The sequence below is a fragment of the Passer domesticus genome, chromosome 3 (genome assembly GCF_036417665.1).
Source record: "Passer domesticus isolate bPasDom1 chromosome 3, bPasDom1.hap1, whole genome shotgun sequence".
NCBI classification, from domain to species: domain Eukaryota; kingdom Metazoa; phylum Chordata; class Aves; order Passeriformes; family Passeridae; genus Passer; species Passer domesticus.
Window position 1 is genome coordinate 108,846,260 of NC_087476.1, and position 22,329 is coordinate 108,868,588.

At 46.5% G+C, this 22,329-nt stretch overlaps 1 long non-coding RNA gene across 3 annotated transcripts; it reads left to right on the forward strand.

Moving 5' to 3' along the window:
- The first annotated feature begins 14,092 nt into the window (after positions 1 to 14,092).
- LOC135298234 (uncharacterized) lies at positions 14,093 to 19,967 on the forward strand. Of its 3 annotated transcripts, XR_010360249.1 has the most exons (3): positions 14,093 to 14,278; positions 14,449 to 14,720; positions 16,647 to 19,967. It is a non-coding gene; the product is annotated as an uncharacterized LOC135298234 (long non-coding RNA). The 3 variants fall into 3 exon arrangements; XR_010360250.1 differs by having other exon boundaries at positions 14,093 to 14,720; positions 16,644 to 19,967; XR_010360248.1 differs by having other exon boundaries at positions 14,093 to 14,720.
- The last annotated feature ends 2,362 nt before the right edge of the window (positions 19,968 to 22,329 follow it).

A 22,329-nucleotide genomic window follows, 5' to 3' on the forward strand; every position in this document is an offset into this window, starting at 1 on the left:
AGAGCCTGCCTCCAACCCTGTCTCTGCTCTGGCATTTGCCTTTACTGGGCTTGCTGAGGCTCCTGATGGACCCTTTCTAGGGCTGAAATTTCTGGTTGTTCTCTCTGGATAGCTCCTGTTCTTGATCATGTGGGAGAAATTCAAACTACTGACAAAGTCTCAGATTATGAAAACAGGGAATATCTTCAAGCAGTTAAGAGACACATGCCTAAATGCACTAGTTTATACTTCATCTGACAAGATGCAGAGAATTTTATTTTTAATTTTGAAGTTTAATAGTAAGTTTTAAAACAAGATTAATGTAAGGTAACATTCAAATCTGGATGAGAAGGGAAATATGTAATATTCTCTTGGAACTGAGCAGCAGCAGAGGCTTAAGGTGGAAGAGAAGGGTTAACCCTTAGTTATGAGGTGATTTAACCACAAACCAGAACAGCAAATTTATCCATACTAAAAATGTCTGTCTCCTATCCCCATGTATCACAAAAAATTATTTGGCTGCATACTTACTAAACAACTACCTCTTTATCTACTTCCTCCCTCTGCAATTCTGTATTAACCATGTGCTATCAAATACAAAGAGAAAAAAAAAGAATGAAACAAAATCTAAGCTTCTTTCTAACTGCTACTGGGTTTATTAACACACACACATGAATCCCTGAGGCAAACAAGGAGCAGAAATGCACAGGAAAGACCTACTGGCATCATTCAATGCTCTGTTTGTTCAGCAGCCCTTCCCTCCCATGTGCTGGGATCATGCCCAGCCTTCTGCAGCAGCCCCAGCTTTGCAAAAATTCTCTTCCCAGCAATGTCCCCTCCAGAGAGATGGATTTTTTTTTCTCTCTATTCACCACATTTCTGAATAATTTCTCTTGAACAGTTATCCACCAGTTGGTTTCTGAGGGAAAATGAAACCTGTGCTCACAAGCCCACGTGCAACAGCACAACAGTTTGTCCCAGAGAAGGAATGGTGCTCTTCAGCCAACTCCCAGTCCTGCAACACTGCAAAACCAAGCAGAAGACCAACCCCATGTGTCCATATGATCCTTTTCTCCCTTAAAATGCATCAAATAAATTAATTTCTGCTTTATTTCTTGCAATGGTTGTGCCCCTTACTGGCAGATCACCAGCTTCACATGCAGGATTATATGCACCACTGCCAGAGTAAGGAACAAAACATCACCTGTTTTCAAGCATACAAAAACCTCTCAAGACCACCAGATATTTTCTGGGCCCATGGTTCAGCTGGCAGAAGCCTGTCCCTTGATGGTGGTGCTGCCAAGCACCCTGAGGGTGGAGCAGCCCAGAGGGCCAGTGGTGACCTTCCAGTTTTTCCCTGCCCCACATCTTCAGTGCTGCTGCCGAGGGAGCCAGCAGGAACACATGGGACTCACTGCTTTGCTCTGTGTTAGTGGGCTGCAGGCTGGGGCGGCAGGATTGGGAAGATCCAAAGGAAAGCCACGACTGAAGCTTTTTTGCATCCCAAAACTCCATCGGTGACATGGAGGCTTCCCAACAGCCGAGTGCCTCTCCACAGCTGCTTCTCCCAGACAAAACTGGTGGTGTGAGAGCTGCCTTCCCAAGGTCACACTGCAGCGATTTCATGGAGCAGGGATGAGGAGTCCTTGTGGGATTTGGCAGGCTCTTGCTGCACAAAATTCAGGATGGCCTCAAGCCTGGCGCCATGGCTCCATGGGGCTGTACTGCCACTGGGACAAAACTGCAAAGAACATGCAGTCCTGTTGAAGCCCCCTTCAGGTCCCTTCAGGTGCTCATATTTTGGAAGATTTAGGAGGAAGGAAGGGAGTGCCAGCTGCTAACCCATTTCAAATCATAGAGTTGTCATCAATGACTTGTTGCCTTCATTTTGGTTTAGTTTTAGACCTGCTCATTCTGGGAGCATTCTCTGAAAATACAATTTATAATAGAAAGGAAAAGATTATGTATTTATTGTCACAAATTGACATGTTTTTCACCTTTCCCATGTTCTAGCTAAGTCATCCACTGCCAGACAAGCTCCTTGGAGCCTCTTGGAAATGTTCTCAAGGACTTTTGTGGTAGGACAGTGACTCCCTACAAAACCTGCCCTGCTTTTTTGCCCCTTCTCCAATGGAAACGAGTGGATTTTATCTCTTTAGTTCTTGCGTGCTCCACACTGATCTTCCCAGCCCCATCTCTGTGAAACAACCCTTTTCACAGTTTCTCCCACATAGTAAATCCTTTTATTTAAGGCCACATTTGCTTCCCTTCCTTAGTTAGAGAGAGACAAAAGACTTCAGCTGGAACCCCTGCTAAAGTGATTTTTTCATGCTACTAAATAGTCATGGAGAAGCCAGATGAAGCATCAAAAAACAATTTATTTCCAGTGTCCACACCACTGCACATCAGTGTTCCTGCCCACTGAGAGGGTGGTTTGGAACTTTAAGGTCCCTTCCAATGCCAACCATTCTAGGATTCCATGATATTGCCACCATAATCCCTTTTTGATGGCAAAGTCAGAATTTCGGATGCTTTTGGATGACCTCACAGCTGTTCAGGCTTTGCTGGTGGCAGCACAAATCCTCTCGGAGCACTGTCAGCTGCCATCCTTTCCAACCAAGCTCAGGGTGGAGGGGGTTGAAGCTTGCTCCCAACACTGTTCTTTGGATGTTGGATGATAAATCTATCTGTTAACTGTGAAATATGTTTAATGTTTTATCCATTTCCAAGGACATGCTTTTTGAAAGTGCAGCCCATGCAGTGAAACTGTGCTTTGAGTCCAGCCACGAAGGGTGAAACATCACAGATATAAAGCCAGACCCTTCTGTCCTGGGTACATTTTCACAGAGGAGGTGTCCTAACATTTTCAGCCCTGATGAAGTTTTCACTGGGGTTGGTGTACAATGAGCCCCAAAAATCCTTGCCCAAAACAACCCTTGTCAAGGGAAGCACAGTGAGTGATTCCTAAGGATCATTGCTCAGCACCTCAGAAATAGAGGTCAGGATAGCAAACCAGGTCTCTGGATGACAAGATGAGCCAGTGAGGAGCCTGAGCAAGCAGCCTCATTCCAGCAGCAGACACAGCCACAGCCAGGGAGGAACAGGAGACCTGGGGTGCCTCCACTGCCTTGGGCTATGCTTAATGCCAGCACCATATGTACCATGAGCTCCAAGAGCTGCATTTTGCCCCAACAACAACTCCTGAAAGCCAACAGCATTTCCCATTCTGCAAATGGCTCCTGATCAAATTCCTCCAAAAGTATCTAATGTCTCAATGACCTTAGGGACTCAGTGATCTTTTCCAATCTGTGATTGTGTGATTCTGTATGAAGGTGGCTGGTTCAAAGTCAATCTTTTCTCCACAGCTAAACCACACCTGGCCTGTTCAAGAGCACTTTCCCCCTTTTTTTTTGCCCTGGTTTTGTTAAGCTCTGGGGTGAAACACGAGTGAGTTTAATCTTCTGCTACATGTCTTTGCTGGAGAAATCCAGAAGCAGCCAGAAATGTTTTACAAGCTTATCAAAGGCAGTAAAAGTTCTCTGCTTGAGTGAAGAGGCTTTCCCAGGAGCTCGGCTGTGCCGATGGGGAGCTGGCTGGGCAGCACAGGCAGGCTCCCGGGCTTTATCCACAGCCGTGGGAAGCGCCCTGGCCCAGCGCTGCCCAGCCCGGGCTGCGCGGGGATGGCGGGGAGCCGGCGGGACCGGGGGGCTCCCGCTCCCGACAAACGCCGCCGAGGAGCCAAACCCTGCAGCTTCCCGCAGAAAACTTTGGGGAAGGATTTGTTAGGATGGGCACGCCGCGGGAGCTGCAGCGTTGCCAGCTGGAAGGCTCAAATGAGGCAAGCAGCGAGCTGATTTTCTGTGGTGGCCAGGGTGCCGGGCCACGTCCCGGTGTGTGAGGGGACGGTGCTGCTGGCTTTGCCAGCCCCGTGGGTCTGACCCAGTGCTGGGCCAGGCAGCGGCTGGAAGTGCTCTGCATGTATATGTGCATACAGCTAGATGTGTAATAAAGACCAAGCTCACCCGAGCTTTGGCACCTCTCATCCACCACACTGGGCTTTGAGACAGGGCTTGTCATTCTGCCCTTGGGGAAGTTTGGGGCTGAGAAAAAAGTTTAAAACAAAAAAAATCCCTTTTTTTTTCTCTCTTTTTTTTTTTTCCCCATGCAAGGGGAAACAGGCTGAAAAAAGCAAGCTCAGAAAGTCAAATGGCCGTGCAAGAGGTTAAGCTGGCAGGTACTACATCTCCAGGGGATGTGGCATTTCTGCTTAGTGCTGTTCCTGCTGAGCCTGGAGCTGAGGGGCTGGTCCCCAGCTCGTGGCAGCTCTGCCCAGCCCAGCACAGATGCCAGCTGTCCTCCTTGCCCTCTGTCCCAGTGTCAGTGCTGAGGTGGCATGACCAGCAGCCGCATGGCATGACCAAACCCTGCCTCCAGCTGCAGAGCCACCACCCTCCCTTGTCACAGCCCCCTCTCCCTGCCCCCAGGTGGCTCCAGCCCCCCGGGAATGCAGTGGGGTGCTGCTGTCCCCCAGCATGCTGGAATCCACCTGCCAGACCCTTTGGAGAGCTCATCCCTGAGGGAGAGACGTCCCAAAAGCTGGCATGGCAAAGCAGGAGCTGGTTAAGGCAGCCTGCAGGGCTGTGGGAGCACCACCCCTGCCCCTGCTTGCCCAGGGTCCCTCTTTCAGGGGCCTGCCATGAGGAATGCAGTAATCACAGCCAGATTTATGGCAGAAGGGGGCTGCAATTCCCACCACTCCCCAGAAGTCCTGCATGGCCCTGCATGCTCCACATGTAGGCCCAAAGCTGCAATGCCTGCGCTGCAGGGCTAGGCACAGCAGCACCCTTGCTGCCACAGACAATTTTTTACCTGCCCAGCAGCAGAGAACCTCACAACAGGCATTAAAATCCTGAATTCTCGAGTGAATGACACCTCCAGGATCAGGCTGCAGCTTCCTGGGTCTCCCCCACCTTGTGCTGGTTGCAGCCCCGTGGGACAGTGGATTTCATCTGGCTGTCTGTGAAGTGGGGACACAAAGCCACTGAGCTGGAAACACGACAGCTTGTCAGGAAATAAGCACAGGACTTTTTTCCGGAGATGGAAGTTTGATGAGATCAGCTCACGAATTCATGTGAAGGCACAGAGCAACTTCTGCATTTTTTAGAGTCCTGGAAGATTAGAAGCTCCCATAAACTTTAATGAGATACTTCTGCAAAACCATTAGTAGAAGCTGTTGAAAAGCAAATTATAGCCATTTATGGGGACCCAAGAAACTCCAGCAGCTATTCACTCAACGAGAGCCGGCAAAGCAGCTTTCCTTTCAGATTTCATAGTCCCTTTTGTCAAGAACTTCCTCCATTCTCTTGTCAGGCTTTAATTAAATTTGTGCAGAATGGGCTCATTCCTTCTCCCAATCCCCTGCTCCATGGACCAGCCTGGAGCTGGATCCAGCCAGGCATGTCACCCACTGTGCTCCAGGTGCCACAATTCCCTGGGGAAAACCATGGTCCTGAACAAGCCCAGGCCTCACCTGATGGATCTGAAATGTTGATGTAGCCGGTGGCCTCCAGGAAGCTCAAACTATGGACAATTGTATCTTTTAAAGCTAATTTGGAGGGACACCTGATCTGAGCAGAAGAGAGGTGGATATGGCTTTTGAACATATCAAATGGCTTTTAATGCCTTTAATGAAACCTGGGGAGAAGGTAAATTTCTTGGCTGCTCAACTCTCCTTTTAAAAAAAGACACAATATATCTCAGCCTTTCCCAGATAAGAGAGCAACTCCAGCATGTCACCCTTCACCTTCAAGAGTTGTCTGCAGGGCTGAGTCATTAATGCAGCTAATTAGAGACTTCAAGCTGATTATGAGAATTGCAGTAAGTGGAGTTACAAAATCCCTGGGTCTGATACTCCTTAATACAAAAGCCACTTTACACTGACCCAGCCTTAAAATACCCTGGGAGGATGTAAAATGCTCTTAAAGCAAATGGGATCTCCATATGCATTTGGAGGGACTGGCACACATCACAGACCACCAGCAGACCAGGCTGATGGGGCTCTCAAAGGCCCCATCTGCCCCCAGGCGAAATGAAAGCATCTTTCTGGTCAAAGAGAGTCAGGTCTTTCACAATAAATAAAAACAAAATATAGTCAGGCAACTACCTGAAGAGCTGACAGATATTGATTCAATAAAAGCAGAATAAAAATGTTGCTAAGTCCATTTGCAGGTGCCTCCAGGGGTGTATTAACCCTCACAAGCCAGTAAAACTCCCCTCAGTGTCGATTCTGACAAACTTCCATTGCTGAACACTCCCTAAACTTCAGATGTATTTTGAACTGGATACAAACCTGAAAAGAAGAGCTCAACTTTTCTGTATAAGTAGTACTAAGAAAGAAAAGGCTCTTTCTATATTCTTTTCAAATAACTCAAAGCAATAGATTGTCCACAGAACAACATTTGAAACCAAAGTGTCAGGGATGTACCTGTGGTTTAGAAGTGACCATTTGGGCACAAGGTGACAGTGCTTGGCCTTTTAAGAAGAAAGAACCCTCTTAAAACAGAGAGGATCCCATCAGCCCCAGCAGCCCTTCCTCATGCCTCAGGATCTCCCAGAAGCTGGCAGTGGTGTGTCCCAGGGCAGAGGACTGCACACGTGGCCATGATCTCTGCAGGGAAATGAAGCTGCAAGGGAAGCCTTATCTCTGGGCTGAGCACAGCTCCAAAAATATGACAGCAGTCATGAGACCCACGACCCCAGTCACCTGATGTAAGGTCACAGCTCTGGTGACATTTGGATTACAGCATCATCTGTCACAGCTTTGAGTCAGCAAAGAAGTGCAGCCAATGGTTTACATTTCCCTGCCAGTAAAATAATGCAGGAAAAGTGTTTTGCTGGCAAGACACCCTCCCAGCCTCCCTGAGCCTGTGGGGCAGGGAGGGAGGGAGGGAGGGAGCTGGGGTCTCTGAACACATGGGAAGGACACCTCTACTCACCCCAGGCACCTCGAGTCCTGGGTACCAGCACTGGGGTGGCACAGGAGCTCAGACAGAGGAGCCAAAACACTGCATTCCCTCCCACTCACTTCCCAGGGCAGATCAGCCCTGTCCTGTGCTGCTCAGAAGTAACCTGTGATAAGTAAAGGAACGTGAAAAGCCAGCTAAACCAGTATGCCCAGCTGGCAGTATCAGGTACCTCAACCCTGGTGGAATGGCTGGGGGAAACTGGGGCTCCATCTCCTTCACACCAGGAGTCCTGCCCTTTCCAGCACCAGTGCTTGAGGCAAAGGGCAAACTCTGGCCACCTTTGCTCCACAGCAGATTAGAGATCTTAGGAAGGACTTTCTCCTGCAGTGGGAGGTTTTGCTGGGGAACAGGTATGAGCTGTGGGATAACACAGTGCCAGCCCCACACCCAGTGGGTTCGTGGAGGGATGGGGTCGGCCTCATTCCCTCCATTAGCAGAGGGAGAGCTCCATAGAGCTTTATTGCTGCCAGGGCACTCAAAGGAAAAATTATGGTTAAGTGGGATGAACAGCTGAGAGGCAACCTGGTTCATCATGGGGGGAAGAGATGTTTGTATATAATAAACACAATTAGGTATGTGTATGAGCATTTTTCAATTTAAATAAAAAATACATGTTTACGTGGCTTAATAATCTCAAATTAAAACAAATAAAATGATGCAAGAATTTCTTCATGTCCTGAAACCTTCCTGTTACCCTCAGCTGCCCAAATATTTGATCCAGAAGAAATGCTGTTCTGGGAGACAGAGTCAGAGTAGGCCAAAGGACAGGCACAGATGGATCTTGGAGCATTTTTGGATCATCTCCCAATCACAGCCAATACAAAAGAAGCACATTTACAGACCTTCCTGCAATCACTTGGGTGACCTGTGGTTTCTTATTTTATCACATTCATCCCTCACTTTTCTTCCTAGGACTTCTATCTGCAGGTATTTCCCACTCTAAACCTAATTTTTCCCTAACCACTGTCTTCTGCCATGATGTTTTTCCCTCACTTCCTTCTGTTTCCCCCAGGTAGCTTCATCTTTTTCAGCAGCAATGCCTCTTCTCTCTCTATTTCCTCTGGACCAGCTAGGAGGACAAGAGTCCTGAACCCCCTCCTTGTCCCAGATGCAAGAGGATAATTTTGGGCCATGAGCAGCTCAGGGAGCACTTCCAGGTGAGCTGTACCTTTGCAGGAAGGCTGTTCCTCGCAAGCTGGACCTCAGCTCAGCTGTCTGCCTCTCTGCTTTATGACGAGCAGTGTGTCTAAATTCTCCCATATATTAAGTGCTTAGAGCCTGATCCAGGGTGTCTTCTAAAATAAGGACCCAGCTGCTTCTTTCTGATCCAGCTCCTCTGAAGCTTAGGAGGGCTTAGGTTGAGACTCCAATGAAACCAAGCCCAGAGACATCCAGCAATGTGCGAGTTAGCAAGCGGAGAAGACAAGAACAGAATTTAAATTATCAGGGCTGTATCTTGCACTGTTGTGAATCCTGCAGTTCTGCTGTGATTACATCAGCAGCACGGGGTGTGGATCACTCATGACTTCAGCACAGCCCTTCAAAGCACCCCAGCCCACAGCTTGGCTGGTGACCTTCCTCCAAGGCAGCTGGGATGTGGCTGGGGGCTAAGGAATGGGTGTGTTTACAACTTGCTCTTTGCCACTTGGCCCCCAGGACCAAAAAAAACCCATCTCAAATGCATGTTCCCAGCTTGGACATGATGATTGTGAAGCTGTGTCTAACAAAGCATGAACAAAAGGAGCTGAAGAATATTTCTGCAGCTCCTTTTGTTCATGCTTTTGTTAGACACAGCTTCATGTTTCCCAAGGCGAGGAGATGCAAGCTGTCAGCACTCCTAGAAAAGAAAATGTCTTTGCAGGAGGAACTCCATCAACTCAGTCTGGACCCAAAATCCCAAGAGGAAAAGTCCAAAACCTCTACCCTGGACCCGTAGGCTGTTTCCACACCAGCATATACTAACTAACTCACACTGCAGAGGGGGTCAGGGATATTCCCAAATTATCACCTCTGTAGTCATATTGTACCACAACAGTTTTGGCCAAGCCAACCCCCCCCTATCCCAAACCATTCCCAGCACTTCTTCTAGCTCTGTGATGGGAAAGGGGTGTCTGAGTAGAGGGGGTGTTTTGCATAGAGAAGAGATCCCTGGTGCTTTTGGTGCAGGCACCTAAAGAGAAAGGCAGACTGGAGCTGCCGCAGAGTTCTTTCAATGTGCTTTGGAAATAGTCATCTGCAAGTGCCAAGGTGGAGCAGAAGCAAAGTGAGAACAGAGGCATTTTCCTCTCTGGCTCAATTGAACCTCTGCATTTGGTCCCACAAGTGCACCAGCACCCAGCTGAGCTGCCATGGAGGAGCCAGCAGAGAGGAAAACCAAGCAAGTCTCTTCCCCAGTGTCCCTGTACAAAGCAGAGCTGCCACTGTGAATGCACATAAATAATAGTAAACCAGCATGGGAAAAATATCCATGGTTGCCAGGCAAATTAATGTTCCAGCATAAACAGCAAATATAAATTAGGCTCATAACAGCCTTTGTGGGGGCATTGGATGCTTCAGAGCTAAGCACTAGGCAAGGCAGCAATGCTTGTTCTTAGAAAAACCGGGCTGGGAAGGAGGGGTGCTGGCATGGGAGGAGTTTGGCAGTTCATGGCTCCCATTAAATCTTTCCCACACGTGTTTTGGGTGGAGCTGTAGCTAACTGGGCTTCTCTGTACCTTTTTTCAAGCGTGTAATAAGGTAATGGCTTGTAATTCCTCATGCACAGCTTTCCACGTCTTCCAGGTCAGCCCGGCACTCCCATTCTGCTCTGCTGGAGCAGACTCTGCCTGTGTCCCCAGGGGTGTTTTGAAGCCAGGATGGTCCCATGAGGAGATGGCTAAAAGCACCAGAAATAGCGGGGCTGTTGAAAAGGCAGCTCTGTGCCGGGAAGGCTGCAGACGGACCTCGGGAAGGGAGGGAAAGCCGCTTTACAATCCTGGCATTGACGGCCCCTCCTGCTGAGTGCGCCTTTCATCGCTGGCTGCTGCGGGGGAGACAGGGAAGGGTTACCGAGCCATTCCTCGTCCCGGTCCCACCGCCGCGTTGGTCTTCTTCTACCCCTCTCAGGTGGGGAGGAGAAGACAATTCTGCTTTTTTTCCCCCTTAAAAATACACACTTGTTGGACCCAGCAGCATGCTAGGACTTCAGTGGAATATTTTCAGTAGCTGTGAGTTGTCCTGTGGTTAAATAACAAACACAGCAGTAAAACACCAGTGCATTTTCCTAGTGCAGGAGACAGAGTATCTATTGTCATCAGTCCTTAAGAAACGCTATTTTTATTTGTGGTCCCTGACCTCCTTTTTTTTATCCAATTGTCTGTTCCCAAATGCTTTATTGGGAGCAGATGTCAAATATGTGCCATTAATTCTTTCCATATATTGTTCTTTTGATATTCTGCACTTGCTGTCAATGAAATGAGAAGTGGAAATTAGATAGCCAGTGCTATTCAGTTAAAGAGATTTAATTTCCTAATCCTCTGAAGAAGGCTATAAACAGGCAGTTGGACTCTTATGAGCAGCACTTGGACTGAACCTGTAAAAGTTGATCTTTCGTAATTAATTCTGCGCCTAAGTGTTAACTGGCAAAATGTGAGGAAAAAATTGAACACCAAGAGGAATTTAAGTTTTTAAATGCTGTGACGATTAAAACTCTATATTGCCTCTCTAAGCTGTACAATCATAGAATATCCTGTGTTGGAAGGAACCCACAAGGATCTCAGAGTCCAATGCTTCATTCCAATAATTCTAACAGGAATTTTTCCTGTTAAATACAAATTTTTTTTTTTTTTCAAGACTGAGCTGTAAATTCAGACTTTAAAGAGACCCACTAAGAGATTCACCATTTTCCTGGGAAATAATGGGGCTAAGCATGTCTGGACTTTAAAGTACCCACAGAAAACTGCGAGGGACACTAACCAAAATCTGCTCCACAGGGGCTCACATCCAGCTGGTATTAAAGAACTGTGTGCTGCTACCAAGGGGCAGCAATTCCTGATGAAGTAAATAAATCCATCTGTAGTGTCCTGGGTCCCAGTTCAGTGACAGCACATGTGTTTGACTATGCAGAGACAGAATTTGGCCTTTCACTACCACCACATGGAAAACGACTTTGGTATGATAAATGTGTTGATGCCAAATCCAGACAGAGGGTGACTTGTGCTTAATTTTCCCCGTATAACTCAGCAAACTTCTATCCACGAGGCTTCACATGACTTTTTTCATTAAGCTGTACAGCATGTACCAAGCCCCCTGTCTTTAAGGTGACATTTCAAACCCCTGCGGAGGAGGGACAGTTGTCAGGGCTGTGATTAAAATAGATCCTTGTTTGTTGGCGTGACTTTTCCTCAGCTCCCGGGAGATGTGGCAGTGAGCCCTGCCACCTCTCCCAAAATGAGAGATGACCCAGATGGAGGCACATATAACACCCTGCTGGAGGCTCTCTTCCAACCTGCCCTTGTTTGCACTCACTGTTTGGGCTGGCAATCCCCTGTAACCACCTTTCCACCTTTTCATTCCACAGGCTGCAGGCAGGAGTCCCCCATGGGTTGGCACAGCCCTTCCACCCTCCGGGGGCAAATCTGGTACCACCCAAGGCCAAGTGCAGCGGTTTTGTGGGAGCACCAAGAGCAATAATTTGAGGTCCTAAGGGAGCATTTTTTCGTGCTTACGCAGTTCAACATCTTTTGGGGGACTGCAAGGATTTGTAAAGAGCTTCAGAGGGTGACATCCCACCGCGTGTCCATTACTCGGCACAGCCCTGGTGGTGAACTCAGCTATAAATAGAGCTGAGCCTCTGAGGCTGAGCTCACTTAAGCAGCTCTAATGCAACACCTGCTAATCACTGGCCCCGGGGCGAGACAGGCATGTGGAGCTGCCCTGGCAGAGTGGGTTCTCAGAGGTAACGCTGGAAGACAAACCATTTTCCAACGTCACATTTTCAAACGGAACCAACGGGATGAGGCAGAGCAGCTGTGGCATTTGTCATGTGGGACACTTGGGACCTTGAAGATGCTGGCAGAGGCAAGGCAGAGAGGACAGGAGTTTTGCAGGGGAAAATGAGACAAAATGATTTAGTGACTTACCATCTTGAAAAAGCTCTGTAAGAAACTCCAGTTATTTGCTGAATTAGAGATGGAAAAACCACATAGATTCCCTAAAGGCAACAATCCAGGATGTGTCCCACACTGTAGATTGGGTCGTTCCCGGGCTGTAAATTTAAAAGGCAGACTTCATTGCCACTCTTCTCCATGGATGCTTTTTCACCAAATCTCACTCTGACTTGTGTAGGCTCCTGACAGGGATGTGACATTTACCATTGTCCAGACCTCATTGCCTGAAATTGTCCAAGTGTCTCAAATCTCCTCTTTTTTATCTCATCGTGTATCCCTGTTGGGTCAACAGCTTCCTTGGAGAAGAAGCTATAAAAATACCATCTCCTTTCTAAGGTTATGTCTTCCACCTGTCATCTACTCCTTCTCTAAATCCTTGGAAGTCAGGACCAGTATTTTTGGCTGTCGTGGCAGCAGACAAGACCCGTGACACCATCACACGTCTCATCTGAAGGTGAGAGCTGACGAGGGCTGGGCAAATGCCAGTGATGGAACCAAGGCTGGCTTGGCCCCAGCTGATCTGCCTCTCCCAGATGGCCATGGATGACCACGTCTGCCCATCACCTGGCAGCCCTGCCGAGTGGAAGACCAGGTGAAATAAACACAACTCAGCTTAAGTATTGCTTTATAAATTCATTTGGTGGTTAGGAAAAGTGGGTTTTTTTTCTCTTTGTAACCAGGGAAATCCCTGTTTTTTCTTCAAATCCAGCTCATTATCAAGGGGGACAACTGCAGAGAAAGCAGAACTGACTTTTATTAATGTTTTTTTCTAGGAACAACAGCTCCCAGGTGAACTGAGTTTCTCTTATCAAAGGGACTTTGAGTAGTTTAGGGTTTTGTCCCCAGTGCCACGGGGGCAGTGAGTGTTCACTGCGAACGGAGGACGTGGTCCCCAACTCTGGCATCTGCCAGAGGGCTGGAAAACTCCTGGTGATTAAATATTAACAGTTATTGCAGTGCCTCCACTTTGTTCTAGATCTAACACATGCTCTTGCTCCCAGGAATGTGGTGGTTATGGTGAGCTGAGCAATGTGGGAGCTCAGTTATTATGCACAGTACTGGCCGTGAATAAAGCCTTCAGCAGAGCTGAATCCATCCTGCCATTTTGGGAAGGGTGAATAGCTACGTAAATAACATAACAACATCTAATCTACCCTTCCAGCTCTGATTCAACCTTGAGATTGATTTGTAAGCTCTTCTTAATTACAGTTCTTTTCTGTCTGCTCTACAACTGCTTGGGAAAAGTTGTTTGACTAAAACTCTGCAGGGAGCAGAGACCCAAACCATTCCTTTCTCCCAAGCTGGCATGATTTATCTTAAAGCTCTTACAAAGTGCTTCATTGGAGTATCACTTCCAGTTTTATATGTAGCAAATAAAATCTGCATTCATCTGTGAAATGATCACTTCTTAAATGATACTAATTTGGAATCAAATAATAAAAAACGGGAGGAAACCACACAAGAAAAAGGGCTGGTAGATACTAGACGCAAACATAGTTAAGGCCTTTCTATCTTATGATCTTCTTCCCATTCCTCTGCTTGGATGAAAATTGAAGACCACTTCAAGTGCTCCAATGCAGAAGCAATTATACAGCCATAAAGAGAGAGGATGTTAAAATAGTTATTGAGGGAGAACAAACAGACTGGGATTGCAGAAATTCTTCTCACAACCCCATCTCATCTTCCATGACATGACAAGAGAGAGGTGGGAATGGTGTGGATTAATAATTTGCTTTTTCCATCTTCCCCTCATATAAATGTGATAAATCCCTGAAAAACCTGTTCCTGTGTACAAAATATAATACAAATATGTTCACCCAGGGAGTCTGGAAGGGAAACAGTGGTTTGGCCAAGCAATTTGTCTTTATAATATTGATTCGGTCAAAGTGGCATAAATGGAAGAGAAGCCTTTAAGTCTGAGTACCAAAGTGCAGCCTCCATTTGATGTAATGAGCACATGTTTTCTGGAACTGTGGTACCCTGGGAGCTGCCTCCTTCCCAGTCTTCTGGCAGCTCCGCTCATGGGCTTGGATGAACCTGACTAAAGGATGGCGGCCTGAAAGTTGTCTCAGCCTTTTGCTTCTGTGTACCCAGTGCACCACAGCAGGATATGAGTCAGGAGAAAAGGTGAAGCATGTCCTGATTAGTTAGGTGCTCAGAAGCACCTAATTTAGGTGCTGCTGATCTACCTTAGAAAAGCAAGGGTAGAATATCACATGGGAACAGCATGGATGGCTTGATGCTAATTTCTCCAGCTCGGACTCTTTCCTCTTCTTGCATTGTTCTTTTTGCTGCAGATGGGTGTTTGGCTGGATTTCCAAGCAAGCCACAGCCCCAGGGTTGCTGCAGGACACGCCAGGCATTCACACCTTGGAGAAGGAGCCAGCTGGCACCCGCTCGCCTCCAGCGCCTGCACACCTGGGTGGAACTGGGCATAAGGTACGGCTGGCTGGCTGCTGAAACTGTGCCCAGAAATAGAAGAAATTCCTGTCCTCTGCCCTCCAGACTCTCACCTTGAGCTGTGCTGGATGCCTGCTAGGTCCAGAGGAGGATCCTGCTACAGAAATGGGTGAGTGGGAATGTGGGCAAGAGCCTTCTCCAGCACAGAGATCCTTACAGATCCCACATGATCCTTACAAAGCACATAGCTTTGTAAAATTGTTGGCTTGGTGGGGACGAGAGGAACATCGTCTTTCATGGAATTTTGGAAAAATTTCATATCCCTGCCCCGGATCTGTACCCAGGGACATTTCCACATGTGGGCTTTCTTGCTGTCACTGCCTCAGTCTTGCTTTTTAACCTGCACGATTTCCTCCTCAGCCTTCCTGGTAACTTCTGTTGTTGGCTTTTGCCCAGGCTTCTCCCTGGGAGTGTCGATTGGAGTCGTCCGAGCAGCGCTTCTCCCTCTGTCTCTGCTCTCATGCTGTGACTCCAGTGAGGCAAGAGAGCACAGCCCACCCCCAGCCATGCTGGCTGCCATCTGCACTCTGCTTCTCTCCTGCCCGATCTCGTTTGCCTTGCCAACGCCAAAGCAAACACAGCCGAGGCACCGCGCGACACGGACACGGACACGGACACTTCCCCTGCCACGTGCTCCCACAGCCGTGTCCCTGTGGCCTTTGCTGGGGCTTGGTGACTGCCAGCCTCCCTCAGAGACATGCTGGGTGTGACACTGCTGCCACTCATCTCACACCAGCCTGAGCAGCGGGCTGCTCCTGAGAGGGACATCATCCAGCTGACATCTCCACATCCTGACCTCTCGTCTGTCCTACTTCCACCTCCCACCAGCACCTTCTGTCCTGTCTTATCATCTGCTTTCTCCTTACCACAGTGCTAACTCATCCTCCTCCTCCATTCTCCTGAATTCTCTCTATTTCTGCCCATATTGCCCTTTTCCCAGATTCAGTAGCTTTTGGGATTATCCCTCAGACCAGCCTGGCTCTCTCTCCAGCTTGGTTCCTCTCATTTCCACTTAATCAGCTCCTCCTAAGTTGAAGTGATGTCCTCATCCTCCTGGCCAGGTTGTCTTTCTAACACTGTCACACATCTCTTTTTTTCCGTCACCTCTCTTTGGGGTTCTGCCAAAGTTTTTGTGCACTTCAGTCACCAGTATCTTTGAATACATCTACTTGTTTTCTCCCATCTCTTGAAATCCACACTGTTAATTGCTGTTTCTGACTAACTTCCTTCACTTTGCTTTCAAAAGGTTTCTTAACTTGTGCTAGAGCCAAAAACATGCCTTCTGTAGAGGCAAAATCAAGGGAATTCATAAGCTCACACACACAAGATAATTCTCAATACATTCTAAAATGGGGAACAAAAGAAGAGACCTTTTATCTGGAGTAAATGGAAGATGATGGATGCAAAAAGACACGATGCAAAAAGAAAGGGAAGAGTGCTACAACTGAAAATGAGGGATGTCATTACAGATAAGTTGTTTGGAGAGTACAGTGTTACCTACTGGAAAGGCAAAAAGTATATTAAGACAAAGCTCATGAACTAACCAGGGGAAGATAAAAACTTGTCATGATGAAAAATACCAGGTGCTACCAATAGCATATAATGGACTGAAAAATACAGTGAAAATATGTGAAAAGCAGTATTGATTTTGTGTCTGGCCCCGCTTTTATCAAGGTCCATAACCAAACCTAGTCAAAATCAATAGCAAAAGTGGCTGGGAAACCACAGGGCAGCTTTGATCAGGTTGCATCTCTGTGGCTTTGATTTTCAGGTTGAAGTCACTCAAACTGCATTTCTTGACCTTTTTCAGTCTGACATTCTTAAAAAAAATATGTTGAGGAGTCCCTTTGTGCCATGACACCCCAATGTTTGCCTTGCCAGTGAAATAAAATTTTAAAAAAAGCCAAGATAAACATTGAGTAATCTTTTACTACTTTTTTACTACTCTTTTTTGTTCCGTTGTTTGCCTGAGGATATACGTGGTTTGGCTTTTTTGTACTCACTTGCCTGATCTTTCCCTCCTGCTTCCCAGCAGGGCTGCCAGAATGCCAGGCAGAGGAGCACCACGTAGGAGCTACGTGAAAGAGATGACAGATTATTTGCTCAGGTATCACTCCCTTGGCCAAGAGACATTTTACACCCAGGTAGGTGTGGGCTTCATCACCTGCCCTGTGAGCACACCAGGAACCAGGTGACTCATGACATGAAGGAAATGTTTGCAGTAAGAGTCAGGAACGTGGCAGCCCTTCTCTCATGGATGAAGCGTTTGGGGATTTCATGACTGGTACTTTTCATAGTAAGGAAAACTTTGCAGGCAATATTTCCCACAGGTTTTTCCCCCTGTAGAATTCAAGCATGGTTATCTGTGTTGATGAACGTGTCAATGAAGCACAAAACTGGGGTGCTTCAAAAGGGACAAGTGTCACCTCCCTGAGGTTTCGCAGTGCCACTTGTAGCCTGGGATTTGGAAGAGGAGCTGCAGTTACCCCTTGGCTGTGGGATACCTCCCCACAGCTGATATGGGACAGCAGTAAACTTGCGTGCCCCCTTCAGCTCCCTGTATTCCCTGTCAGCAATTTCCATGCCAGGAGCCAAGATAAGCCCACTTATCCTGTGGCCAAGGTCATTACCCAGGTTACAAGACCAGGTTGAAGGACCATGGACTTTGAGCAGAGGTTACTCTGGGCCCTACCTCAATGCAGGCAGCTTGTAGGTTTGGAAAGACCTCTAACAGGTATTTTTTTAATCTGTTTGACAGACCTTTCTTCTGTTGACTTCTCTAGTCTGAAAGGGAAAACAACCAGTGCTGAAGAGCCCCATCATCAGCCAAACCCTGTGTTATATTTTAGCATGAAAGCCTCATTCAGTTAATAGCAGGAAGGGTGGGAGGCCCCATAGTCAAGTGCAAATGTAGAAACTCTGAGACACCTTCTTTTCCCCACCACTCACCAAAAAGAAATGAAATCTCTGGGGTTTTATTCCATCATCAAATGTTTCTCTGTGCACCAAAATGAAGCATATCATTTCTGTGCTTGGGTGAAAAGTGAAAAAAAGGGAAAGACTGGTTTCACATCAAGGTGGTGCTTTTGGTTTTGTCTACCAAATAGCTCAGAACTTCACAAGGGGCTCTTGCTTCTGCTGTCCTCTCTGCCCGAGGGGATTTGAGCTGCTCAGAAAAAGACACAAATTCTGCACATTTTGGGACACAAAAGGAGTTCTTCCTATTCTCACCTTGTAGAAATAACCATATAGCAGCAAGTGCCATTTGCTGTCATCTCCATAAGGAGTTAGTTAGCCTTAATTAGCCCTTTTGGACTCCAGATGAAAAGACCAGGAACTAGGATGGACACTTTCTGTGCCAAAAATGATCATTTTTGGGGAAGTTACTGTTTGGCCAAGAAGCACCATTTCTCTAGGTCACTTCTGTACCTCTGTCTGGCAGGCACACTGAGAGCAGCAGAGCAGTGTGACCAGAGAAGGACAAGGAAAATGGAACATCTGCTTTCCTGTATTGCACCTACTGCAGCTAGTGGTCCTAGCGAGACTGGGAAAGGTTGGATCGTTTTCTCCTTAAATGGAAGGGCTGTTTCTAGCAAAAGCCAAAAATAGACATTCACCACTTAAAAAAAAAAAAAGTCAGAACTTCATGCCCAGCACTGCAGAGTTGAGTCTTCTCCCATGGCTCTCCTCCTAGTCCTCCCAAGGCCGTGCAGCTGCCCTGTGGTGACACCTCGTGGCTCAAGTGACACCTTTGGTTTGTCTTAAGAGATCACCTCTTCATAGCACTACGACCCGTGCAAAGTATTTTAGCTGTCAGTGTGACAGCTGGGAGGAGAGATACGGAGCCAAATTTGGAGGTAGGAAGTACAGGGGACAAGTCTAGACCAATTTTCTAACGATTTCTTTGGCATCTCGTGAATTATAAGCGGCTGAGTTTCACCCCCACCCTCTCAGATGCTCTTGACCAGCAGTGCTTGGCTGCTGCTGCCTTCTCCTGCTGCCCGGTGCAGGTGAGTCCATGAACAGCAACCCAGCCCCACAGAGGGCAGGGAATGGAGGCACTGGGGAGGTGCTGCCAGGAGTTCACTCATAGGGATGTTCTTTGGGATGGCTGAGATCAAACGTTTCACCAGATTTCACTGTTACCAGCCTGGACACTAACAAGAAACTTAATTTACCCCATGTCTAGTTTCACAGTGATGCAGCCAGACAGGAGTATAACATACAAGGAGTTTGTATTAATGATTTCTCTGTTTGTGCAACATGCAGAGAAATGCCTGGCACCTGACAAGAAAAGCCAACCTCTCCTGTGGCTTTGCAGAGAGAAATGGGAATGCCTGGTAACCATGTCTGACTCCTCTCTCCTCCAGGTATTTCCATTCAGTGGTATCAACAAGCCCTGAACACACAGGGCTTGTTAATACCACAGGTGGCCTCTGGCTCATCTCCTTCACCTCTCCTCAGGAAGGCAGAGGTCTTGGTTCTCAGAAGAGGCAGATGTTTATTGTGCTCTGCTCTGCACCAGCACCAGACCACATCAAAGAGAAGTTACCAACAGTGTTTGGTTTTCTCATGATGGTGTTTCGTAATGAGGAGGATTTATGCTTTTCTCTTGAAAGCCCACAAAAGTAGCACAGCCATCTTCACCTGCATTTAGCTTCTCCAGTTAGGAGAAGTTAATGGGTCAGGATTACTTGTGTTGTGGTCTGCTGATGAAGAGATGCCTGCATTGCCTGCTCCACTTGACTCTCAGGCCAGTGTCACCTGGTGCACAGCCATCCCACCTGGCCATGCCACCTTTCCAAAGCACTTACAAAGGAAACTGACCACACCCAGAACAGCATCCTCCAGCCAGGGCTTTCAACTTCTTTTGCAAATGTCTGCTACAAGAAGCTGAGGGGCAAAGACAGGTCATCTGGCTGCTGTGGGCTCCTGCAGAGCCAACAGCAGAACTTGCTTCCTGAATTGTAACTTGATCTCAAGCATCTTTTTTACTGGGGTTTGCAGCTGTTTTTACTGGGGAATGGAAGAGAGGGGCATCTTTCAAGCAATGGTAGTGCCAAGTGCATCCAAAGGTTATTCTCCTTGTCCTGGAGAAGCCACCTTTGATATGGACATCCCAATGGCATGGAGACAGAGGTCCACACTGGTCAGAATGTATTTCATCAAAACCTTCCCTCTCCTGTCCAAGAGTTTCCTGAGCCCCCAGCCCCTTGCAGAATAGGATTTCTCTTTGCTTTCTCATTGACAGGTGTTTATTCTCCAGGCTTACAGGTTGAGGAGAAGTTTCCCCAGTCTGACTCCCTCTGTACTAGCTCCATCTGGAGGCTCCAATAAAACTTGCACTGTAAACCCACTTTTATTTGTATTTATTTATTTTATAATTTATTTAGGATTTAAGGTGGTCTTGGCACTGATGATTATGACTTTTTTCTTGAAAAAAGAAAGCATCTGTGCCATTTAGTTTTTAGTTATAAATTAATTAAAGATTCTGTAAAATCAAAACAATGGGCTTGTTTCTGGCTAAGCTGGAGACTGCATCTCTATCGGTTCACTCCTCTATTTACCTGCAGTTAGAGTTTTATTTTAAGCAGCTGACTGCTCAGCCTCTGCTCTAATTCAGCAGCATTTATCATGCTGCTATGCAACGCTGACACTTAGAGAGCTGTTGGAATGGGGTTTTAAAAAAAAAGGAAATGTGGTACTTAAAATATCTGCTGTTTAAGCTACAAATAGTTACATTTATGTAACTTCCTCTTTTATTACTACTGAGGTATAGCTATCCTCTAGGATTTGCTACTTGGAATTCAAAATGTGTCTACAGATGTAAAAAAGACCCTAAACTACAGGAAATGGGGGTTGTGGGGGGAGGGGAGGAATAAAAAAAGGAAGTAATTCCAATAAGCTCATTCAGAACATCTTTGCTATGGTTTGCAAATCCAGTGCTCTGAAAGCACTTGCCAGAGAAGTTCTCCTGCCTTCCCTTGAGGAAAGTGAGATTCAAACCTATTGATTGGATATGATGTGATGCCTTATAACTGAGCCCAGGGGTGAAGCTCTGTGGTGACCACCGGTATCACATTGATTTAGATTCATTTGTTAGATCTGGGGTTTCCAACTTCACCTGAGTTACTGTAAGAAATAACAGGAACAGCTGTACTGGGAGAAGAATAATGATGTGAGACAAACTTGGAATCAGTTTTTTGTTCATTTGGGGAAAAGCTTTATTTCTTCTCTCTGTCAAAAGAATTCTTGCTGGGAATGGAAAGCTGTCAAGAAAGCTCAGAGATCAGATTAGCAGCCTGCCTTGTGCAGTTTCAGGAGCACGAAGGCAGGATTTGGGATGCAGGCATTTGGTGTGCCACAACAAGGCATGCCAGCCAGGCTGAACAACTTCCAGCCTTCCCTGGGAGCCTTTCTGCAGACACACAGACTCAGACAGGAGCTCTAATGTTCTCAGCTGCTCCATCTAGAAACCTTCCAGAAGTGGTTCTGACAATTCCAGCCTAATTTCCCCTAGGATTTGTTTGTTAAAGAATGCCTGTATGTACTCACTCAGGAGTTGCTGCTGGAAGTTCTAGTTTTTGTTCTCTTGTAGAAGTAATCAGAAGGTAAAGAATGGATGCGAAATCCTTTCCTGCACAGAAAGTCTTTATATCCTGGAAATACCTCATCAGTAACTGGAGAGTAACTTTCAATATAAAGAATATCCACGTGGTAGTTTGTAAGCAACAGGATAGCAAAGCATTTGGACAATGAGCAGGTGAGAGATTTCCTGTTCAACTGGTTCATGGAAGTGTGGAGGGAACACAAATAGTGTTAAAACTCAGCATGCGGAGGTAAATGTCAGTGCAACTGTTAACTTGAGTTCAGTGTATCAGGAGACAGAGATACTCTATCAAGTGCAGAGTTTAACTATGGAAGTGATCTGATACATTGTTAGTAGCATTACTTTACAAGAAATTCATTGTCCCCTGCAGAAGACTGCTTTAAAACAGACATCAAAAAGCACCGAAGAGGCAGATCTTCCAGATTTTCTTTCCTAAAGCTAATTCCCTACATGGTGATGCTACTGTAGGTATGGCACAAAGGACACTAGCAGCATTTATCATCTCTTATTTATATATATATATATTTATATAAATTTAAGGCATAGATGCACACTTTTTCAATTACTTAACCTTTTTATACCAAGTAACTTTGTGCACTGGAGCCATCTCCTTTAACATTCACTGCAAAAATACCTTAATTTAACATAAGTTGTAGCATGGTAATTATTGCAATGAATTCCTTTGATCCCTGAGCTCATGTTGAAATGAGATTTTACTGACTGTGCATGGAACTGCCAGAAGGCAGTCAACACACTGGCAGCTTTTCTTCCCTCCCTAATTTCTGTGGAAGTGACCAAACTGTCATGACAAAACAGGTGTAGGAAATTTTCTCCTGAAAATGAAACTCTAAGGGGCTCAGAGGAATGAGAAAAATAGTGAAAAAAATACAACTGTACCCTTCTATTTTTAAGAATGCAGAAATACATATATGCTTGCAACAGCTGCTTCATAAGCATTCATGGCGTTCACTCACTGTGCCCTGTGATGCAGCACATTCCCATTTTCTGAAATGCTTCTCTCCCCTTTCACCTCTACATATAATAAGTCTCTGCTGCATCATTGTCACTGTACTTAATAGGTACAGCAATATTCTGAGAGCATACTTAC